The sequence below is a fragment of the Octopus bimaculoides genome, chromosome 30 (genome assembly GCF_001194135.2).
Source record: "Octopus bimaculoides isolate UCB-OBI-ISO-001 chromosome 30, ASM119413v2, whole genome shotgun sequence".
In the NCBI taxonomy this organism is placed as follows: Eukaryota; Metazoa; Mollusca; class Cephalopoda; order Octopoda; family Octopodidae; genus Octopus; species Octopus bimaculoides.
The window spans coordinates 2,483,085-2,492,596 of NC_069010.1; the positions used below are offsets into that span (position 1 = coordinate 2,483,085).

Consider the following 9,512-nt stretch of genomic DNA (forward strand, 5'->3'; position numbering starts at 1 on the left):
ATATATATATATATATATATATACATATATAAGCATTCACCATCTCCTTTGAGAGCATCTTGAAATTGAACTTGATTGCGTGTGTGTATGTGTGCATGCATGCATAAAGATGAAATATACAGAAGTCCACTGTTGCATGTATTCTTTTTCATATCTAAAGCTTTTTAGTTGTAACATTAAATCATTAACAACGCCACAATTGCTCTGTCTGTTTGACTATTAGAATTGACAGAGCACCCAGTCAGCATCATTGTTGCCACCTGTGTTGACTGCAGTAATCTGAAGTGACTTGTCTAAAGGCACATGTGCCTTCCTGATTGGGAATCAAACCCATGCCCTTATGAACAATAACATAGTGACCTAACCATAGGCTGTATTCCTTCTCATTTCTGTGTATGTAAGTTATATATTTGCAAATTCTTAATCCTTAATATTGTGTGTGTGTGTGTGTGCGTGCACCCCCTCCTCATACCCATGCACATGCATATACAGATTTTCTTATGGTTGTCCATTGAATTGAGTGATGACTACCTTTTTCATTTGTGTGTCCTTCAGTGACTGTACAACCCAGTCTTTGATACATAGTTTTGATTACAAGTCTCACTTGTAAATGTTTGATTGGAAATGCTTCTTTTCGTTAAAGGCATTTCTCTTCCATATTCTTCAGTCCCCTTACCAGCAGTAGAATCACCAGGGTGGACATTAAGTCATGGTCTTCTTTGTAATGGCTGTTGTTTCTCTGTTTAAAGTGGTATTCAGCTGATCTTTCAATCACTTTGTTGGTTGTATAGCCAAGTACTAACTATGATATAGCTGGCAGTGGAAGATCTTACTAGGGAACATTATCACTACATGTTCTAACCATATTTGTTGGTGCCTATGTGATGTGGATTCTTGGTTGCTGTTTTTCGATGGTGGTTGTGTTTGTACATATAATGTGCCAGCTATCTGGAAGGACCTTCTGGAGACACTTGATGTTAAAGGCCTCTGGAATTGGGTCCATGTCTTGTACCCAAACTGAAAACTGGAATACACATTGCCTAGTAGATGAGAGCCTTGATAAGGAGTCTGAGATGGTTGTTTTGAATGACTTGCTGAGCCTTTGAAATGATTCAGATGACCTCAGCTAAGGGCATTACATTAACTGTCTGGCTCTGGCTGTCAGTCTGCAAGAGTATGGACTACCAGAATTCAGTCTTCAAAATACTTCAAGGCAATGATCTGTTCAGGTTTGAGTTTGATGGTGACCTGCAGTGGTCTAATGTTGAAAAGGTTTCCATTTAATAGTGATTCTTGTAAAGAGAAAAACAGCTAGTTTTAAATCTCTGGGTGAGAGATATGCAGTAACAGTACTGAATAGTAAAGTTTATTTGCCAACAGAATGTGGCAGTCCTATACAAGGACGATGTTGTTGTTGTTTAGCCCTAGGAAGACATCTCTTCCAGCTGGCTATTGACACACAGTTTGTGTCCATATAGTGTGAGCAATGGAGGTCATTGCTCCCATCTCTAGCCTTCGTGATACTCACAGACCTAGGTTTCTGGGTTGTTTCCTGTCTTTTCCAGCATTTAGTGTGACAGTGTAATCACACGGACAAGGGAGAGAAATAGTACAGGATCCAGCACATCGCCTTACTTAACTCCTGTTTTTACACGAGCCTTCATCCCTGCATGGAACTGGGTGAGGAGATTCAGAAATTTGAGAGGGGAAGCAGATTGTCTAAAAACATCTTATACAAATTCCCTGTTTGATTAGACATACAAATGCAATGGAGAGACCCTGATGTTGCTCTCTTTCTCTGCATGTTTCTTGACAATTATGTCAATTGTGTCTCTGTCTCTGTGGAAGCTACACAGTATCTTTGATGTGATGTTTTCTGATATTGACTGGAGCAGTCTATTTAGCATGACTTTAGCCAGGTCCTTCTCGGCAATGGTCCTCACTTGCTGTTGACTAGCTCCTCTCCCTCTGTTTGAGCTGACCTATGATTAAAGGCATTCCAGTTGTGACTACTTCAGCTTATTCAATGTGACCATGTATTCTAAATAGTGTTAATTTCAGGTTTGGGCTTTTGTTTCTAGCAGGTTGAACAGCTGCATTAAAGGATCCCCTGTTGGCTTGGCTTTCTTGTTTTTGTAGATGGTTTCCATACATCGAGTTCTATACTAAATAAAGGAAGTTGTATCTTTAAGCACTGTCCTTGTAAGGTACTACTATATCTACAATTTACTATGTAATTGTTGTCTTCTGTTTTTTTTCTTTTAATCACATATGTTTAAAATAAGCAGTGTATCATGTTTACCAAAGTTTAGAGAACGGTGATGTTATGGGAAATCGTAGTCATAACATTGCATTTCAGGAATGGAGCCAAGAAGCACTGCCTCTGTTTAACAGAGAAATTCCACATGGTGTATTGCATATCATAGCATTGATTGTTAACATGCCAGAGCTAATATTTACTTGGCATCATAGCCAAAAAAATTTTCACTGGTAACCAAAAATTTTTCACTGGTAACCATTGTTCAGCTATGATGCAATGAGAACATTATAATGTAGTTGACATCATATATATTCCATGACCTGTTGCTACTATTCATAACTCTGTTTTTGGTCCACTGAGGATCACTGGTATTTAATCACCTTAATCATGTAGTTTGAAGTAGATACCAAGTTACATAATTAAACATGCACATGCAAAGTATGGAGTATTTTAACGTTTATGCATATAGGTACACCTCTTTATATATGTTGTTGATCTCATAAAGCAAAGAATCAGTAGTTTGAGACTCTCTGTGTGGTTATGTGTTCACTAGAGGATGAATCTGCAATGCAACCATCCATGAAGTAAACAAAAATTGTTTGGATAAAGGTAGGAGAATCACATAGCAGTTTAGGTGTTTCAATAGATTTGTTTTTTCAATTTGATTTACTTGCAAAAAACTAATTTGTGTGGATGATTGGCTTTAGAAAGGACATTCACCTGCCAAACAACTTTTGCCGGTGAAAATATTTTCAAATCCACTCAGCTGATGCCAACAATTTTGTGTATGTGTGTGTACGTGGTCTGATGAATAAGTATCTGGACTGTTATAATAACGAAGCTAAATCATACAAAGTGAAACCACTTGGCACAGATTGACCTTGAACTCTGCTGTGCATGGGCACTGAGTTTTAACATTCTAGCTCACGTTCACTGTTTACTGCAGTGCTTGGAAGGAAGGTGTGTAGTGTGTGATCATTGCACTGACCATGACAGAGTTGAGTAGAGAATCTGCATTAAATTTTTCCAAAAGCTTGGCAATACCTGCTCAGAGACCTACGCAAAGTTTTTAAAAACTTTTTGTCATTCTTGACACAATCAAGGAGATCTTGTGCAAGTGAAACCTGATTGTCTTTTTGGTTTTCAGTGATAAATGGGCTGAACTGAACGGTAACTAATCTGCACATCCTCGGATAATTCATGGATAGGGAATTGATGATTTCCCCTCACAGCTGCATGTCCATCTGCAATGTTTTTTCTCAGTTCTGCTGGTTGCAGTTCTCCCAGAACATTTGTCCATATTGTCCATTTTTCGGCCATCTTGGAAACATCTGAACAACTCGTACACTTGTGTGCAGCTCATTCACTCCTCTCCATGCACTTTCTGCAACTTTGCGTAGGCCTCTGACCAGTTATTGCCATGACAACTTTCTCTGTCATGGCAAATACGACGGTCACACACTACACTCCTTCCTTCCAAGCACTGCTGTAAACAGCAGAAGTGAGCTAGAGTGTTAAAACTTAGTGCGCATGCACAGCAGAGTTCAAGGTCAATCTTTGCCAAGCGGCTTCACTCTGCATGCTTCAGCTTCGTGACTGTGGCAACAATCCAGATATTTATTGATCAGACTTCGTATATGCAAGTATATATGTGTAGAATTATGAGATGGCTGTTTTGAATTGTTTTTAATGTTATAAAAACCGATGCTTACATGAATGTTTTGCATGTAAGACATATTTGCTTGAATTGTGTGGTCAAGATGTTCACTTTTGGAGTCGTATGATGAGGGGTTTGGTTCCACCGCTTGTATACAGTTGGCTGGTGTCTTGCACTGTAGCTGTGAGTCAACCAATACCTTGTGAGGGAAATTGGCCGATAGAAATTGAGGAACTCAGTCATGTTTGCGGGTATATGTATGTGTGCACAAGTTTGGGTGAATTGCTTGTAAACAAAAGGTCCATTCAGTGTTGTCTGTTTCCAGTTCACCTCATAACTATGTCTGGTCTGTTCATTGTTTGACAAACTGAGGGAAATATTTCCTTGTTTGGAAACTGGTGAGGGTTAGCGTCAGAGAGGGCATTTCGTCACAGAAAACTCTGCTTCAACATAGTCTTCTTATTTAACTGATGCAACCATGGAAAAGTATACACTAAAAACAATGATGATGATAAAGATGAATCACTTTGTAAGACTATACTTTGATATTTTTCCTCCCATTTTGTGTAATGAATTTGCTAAGATAGTACAGATTTGTTCAGTAAATTTAAATAGCTATTTGTAAATTCTAGCATGTACTACATTAGTTTGATGCATTTCCCCTGTCAGTGAGATAAAAAGCTTAGCTATAAAACATGTTATCCAAATACAATATATTCCATTAGTTTGGCATGTTTTAATTAGATATTTATTGGAGAAAATTTATTTTTCAACTTGATTTGCATTTTCTGAATTATTTTTTTGTAACCTTATTTAGTCCTCCAAGGCAATATTGGTATATTACCTTAGAGATGAGTAGTCTATTTTATTTCCAACCATTTAACCATTAACATTAGCATTGGGAAGGGATATATGTATATATATATAGGGAGATGTACTTGCATAGTAAGTGACTTGATCAGAAACTGTGTGTTGAAACAAAAACAATTGCAGTGTGGAAGCTGTTTGTAATCCATTTAAGAACACACAAAAAACTGTTTCACATCAACATTTAAATTTAATGCGTGTCAAAATATTTTCGTTGCTTTGAAAGTGCGACCTGCTCACTGACAAAACTTCATGCTGCATCATTATATATATATATATATATATATATATATATATTTATTCCATCCTGTCAACGCCTCAAATGTAAAATTCTCCCCTGAAGATGGAGGCAGTATTATCCAATAATGGAACCAAATAACTACCATTATTCGGACCACTAAACCTCAAGAAACAACTGTCAAACTTGTAAAACTCAACCCATTTAACTCCTGATATCATTTATATTCTGTGTAAGTTGGATTAATTTACATGCATACATATGTACATTTTTTTGTATTAAATGTATTTAATATTCTATGTAAATCGACTTGCCTAACTTGCTTGTCCTTACATTTACTCCTCTACCTGCTCAAGTTCAAATCTCTTGAGCACTACGAAGTGTATTCTGTATAGAGCATACCTGTCTAATCTATAAACTATACATGTACTGATCTGTGATTGGTGGGATCAACAAAAGAAGAAGTACTCTATCCAAGAACAGCTAAATATCATTTAAAAGACACAGGATTTCAGTGTGAACAATTATAAGTTTCATGCTTTGTTAGTTTGGTAATCATGTATTATCCTGCAGTCTTTCAGGCTCAAAATGAAACTTGTTTTATTTTGAGGCTGAAAGGTTGCAGGAGAGAATATGAAACTTTATGTATCTCACATATTTAAATGATATATGACCATGGCTCTTTACATGGTCTCTGAGATAATGAAGAAGAGGGCATCCTCAAACCAAATACCCAGTGTGGATGCTTGCAAATAAGTAGACTGCCAAAAGATATCAAATTTTCCTGGTGGTGGTGGTGGTGGTAAACCAGGCAACAGATTATGTCCATTACCTAAGTAATGCATGGTGGGATTTCAACTGAAAACGCAAAGAAACCTGAACTAATGCAAGATGATGATGATTATACTGCTACTAGGATTGTGCAAGTTAGTGAATACGCATAAAATTTCACCAAAAAGTACAGTGTTGTACATATACTCAGTATTGCTGAACTTACAGTATAGGGCACCAGCCTTGGTACTGTGGTTGGTTTAACTTGGCTACAACTGTCTCTGAAATTTGAGGACTTGTAGGAGCATGCTGAGATTCTCCAGCTTGCGTTGTGTATGATGACTGGGGTCGTATTGATGCTTCTGTCTTTTCCTTGGATGGTTGAGGAAGGAGCAAGCAAAATGCAACTACTTATTTTTCATAAACATAGGGAATTCCCCCCCCCCTTATTTTTACGTTACCCATAACTGAATGATTGTTTTTTTTTTTTTTTCATTGAAAATCTTTGTCTTAGTCAGTCTTTTTAGGATCTGATGCAATACAAGTAAGGCTGACAAAGTTGAATAAGATTAAAATGTGTCTGGAATTGACACCTGGCTTGCCAAAGATGAGATATAATCCTCACTGCATGCTCAGGGGTTTTGGAGTTTTCTCTTCCCTCGCTTTTCTTGACAATGATTATCTTAAACGTTAATGATTTTGCTCTTTGTTAGCAGTATGGTTTTAACCTAATTTTTCTCACTATATTGTTAGCCTCCACTGCCGAGGCATCTCTGGATAATTTTCCCAAAGTCAGAAGGCATGATGACCAACCTGGTGATAGGTTATGTAAACACTGACCAAGTTATGTGAGTGGTGTAGGAGTGAAATCTTCTGTGTATTTTCCCAGCACTCTCTCTTACTGATGTATAAACATTTGTGAGAGAAGATACACTATCTACACATATTCTTTTGAGGAGAGTTGCTTACTCTTTTGGTTTGAAAATTGGAGGGCAATATGTATGAACTATTAACTAGTGTCTTGTGAGTGAATTTAGTAGATGGAAAATTTACAAAACCCATTATCATCATTTAATCCTTGTTCCTGCTGGCATAAATTGAACTGTTTGACAGAACCCAATGAGTCCAAGGACTACATTGTGCCCTAGTGCTTGTTTTTGCATGGTTTCTATGGCTGGATGTCCCTCCTAACATCAACCTTTTTTTTTTTTTTTTTTTTTGTGGCACCAGTATTAGTGAGGTCACCATGCAGCTTGCAAAACCCAAAGAGCCAGTTTTATACAAGATGAGGGGTTAAAATATGGAAGAATGAGCTAGAGCAGAACAGGTTTCTTGCTATAGACAAGCTACAATAACTACTCTCATTTTAGAATTGTGAGTAGGAGAGATCGGCTGGAGCTCTATATGTATATATATATATATATATATATATATATGTGTGTGTGTGTGTATATATATTATCATCGTTTAAAGTCCGTCTTCTATGCATGCATGGATAGGATGGTTGACAGGAGCTGGCCAGTTAGAAAAACTAGCCTAGGCTACTGTGTCCGTTTTGGCAGAAATTTTATGGTTGGATGCCCTTCCTAACACCAACCACACCACAGAGTGGACTCTGTGCTTTTTACGTGGTACTAGCATGGGCAAGGTCAGTTTTGGCATGGTTTCTACAGCTGGATGTCCTTCCAAACACCAACCACTCAGCAGTGTGGGTAGCTGAGTGCTCTTTACATGGCACGGTCAGTTTTAGCATGATTTTTTTTATAGCTGTATGAATGTTTACATCCTGCATGTTTTTCAGGAAAATCCACTGAGCTGCATGTGGTGAGGCTTGTTGTCATTTCCCTGTCAAGAAATCATTTGCTAGGTCTTCATTTTTGAAGATGCTTTGAATAAGAGATCTTTTACTTGAAAAACAGAGAAGAGTTAGCAACAAGAAGGCCGTCTGGCTGTAAAACAACACCTCAATAACATATGAATCCATGCTAACCTGGAAAAATAGATTTAAAAACAAATGAACTCTTTGGTACTATGAACAAATGGGTAAACTTTGATCTGCTAGATATAGCAGCCATAAGTCTCTTTCATAGTATACTTTACTGCCTTAAAACCTGGATGGGCACATTAGATAATGGAGTTCTAGATATACCAGATAATGATGACAATGGTGTTAGGATGAAGTAATATTCAGAAACAAAAGAAAAGTAATCTGGACATGAATTCGTCTTTTCACTTAAAACTCGATTTTATTTTATGTATGTGTGTATACATATGTAGGTGTGTACATTTGTATTTCTGTGTGTGTATGCATGCATCATTCTGTATGTATGCATACACCAGTGTTTTCTCATTGATATGTTATGCAGTTTTATTTGTTTTTCTGGTAAAAAAATTTCATGTAAGTTTGTGTATGTATGTATGTATGTATGTATGTATGTGAGTGAATACATACATATATAATATATATAATATATATTTATATATACACGTGTGTGTGTGTGTATATATATTATATAATATATGTATATAATACATAGGCATCACCTGTGTTACAGAATCACTGCATTTCTCAGTCTTGTAATGTGGAATCCCAAAATGCAAAGTGTATTTTCCCATTGACTTCCATATTAAATGTTACACAACATGGAAGCCAGTAGAGAAGTATTTTTGGCATATTGGGATTCCTTGTTATGGCGGTATTTTGAGGAATGCAACACTTGCGTAATGCCGGAGGTGCCTGTATATAATACAGATGTCTATAAACTCTCATGCATAGAGATAATGTGCATAGTGTTGATGTACTTTGAATTTCTTGACATTACACACACATCCACATCTATAGGTACACACATGCATACTACGCTTTCATTTCAGGTGTTTTAAAATTTTTTTTTTTACTTGGTAAGTATTAGGATTATTTTTAATGTTCATCGTTAAAATTGCTTGACCATCTTGATTAATGATGATGATAATAATCCAATGAGTAACTAGGGGATGTCCTTCTATAATAAAACTAATCAATTGACCACCAGGTCAGTTTGTTTTCCAAAATGATTTTTCTTTAGTGTTACTGGGACTGGCTGACATTGACACCCGCTAGCTTATTAAAACTGGACCAAACGTTAATAAATACTGAGAATGAGATTTCTCATCAAAAATGTCTTGTAAAATGATTTCAAATTTCTGTTCGTTGCAGGCAAGTTCTTTCAAAAATTATATAACCTTCCCCTTTTTTAACATTGTTTTTTTTTTGTCTCAACAGGCTGTCTCTTAGGAAGTTGTAAATCTTTTGTAATTTGGAAAGACTATACTTTAAATACATAAAACTACCCGTTATCTATGTTTAAAGATGTTCTCTTGTAGATGACATAGTGGTATCTACCTTAATGGGAACTGTCTTGCTTGAAAATACCTGAAAAATTTACAAAAAGAAAGAAAAAGTAAAAAAAAAAAAAAAATAAACCTCCAAATAAATAAGACTTGGTTTCATTTCCTTTCAGTGAGTCCTTTATTCTTTCGATAGGTTCATTAGCAGCTAACTGTGAAAAACTACATACCATTTGTTGTCGTTATCGTCACCCTCAACTTCATTTTTGTGTCTCACACCGTTTTTTTTTTCCTGGCTTGATTTTTACAGGGGTCATGTAAATTGGATGGTTATCATGTCATTTATAATAATATTATCTTTGTAGGGATGCCCAGGGTCCAAGCTGGAGGCT

General features: G+C 36.5%; 1 protein-coding gene across 6 annotated transcripts in view; it reads left to right on the plus strand.

The window, feature by feature from the left end:
* LOC106879945 (uncharacterized) overlaps window positions 1-9,512 on the plus strand; it is a 93,318-nt gene that overhangs the window by 49,055 nt on the left and 34,751 nt on the right. The window lies entirely within an intron of this gene.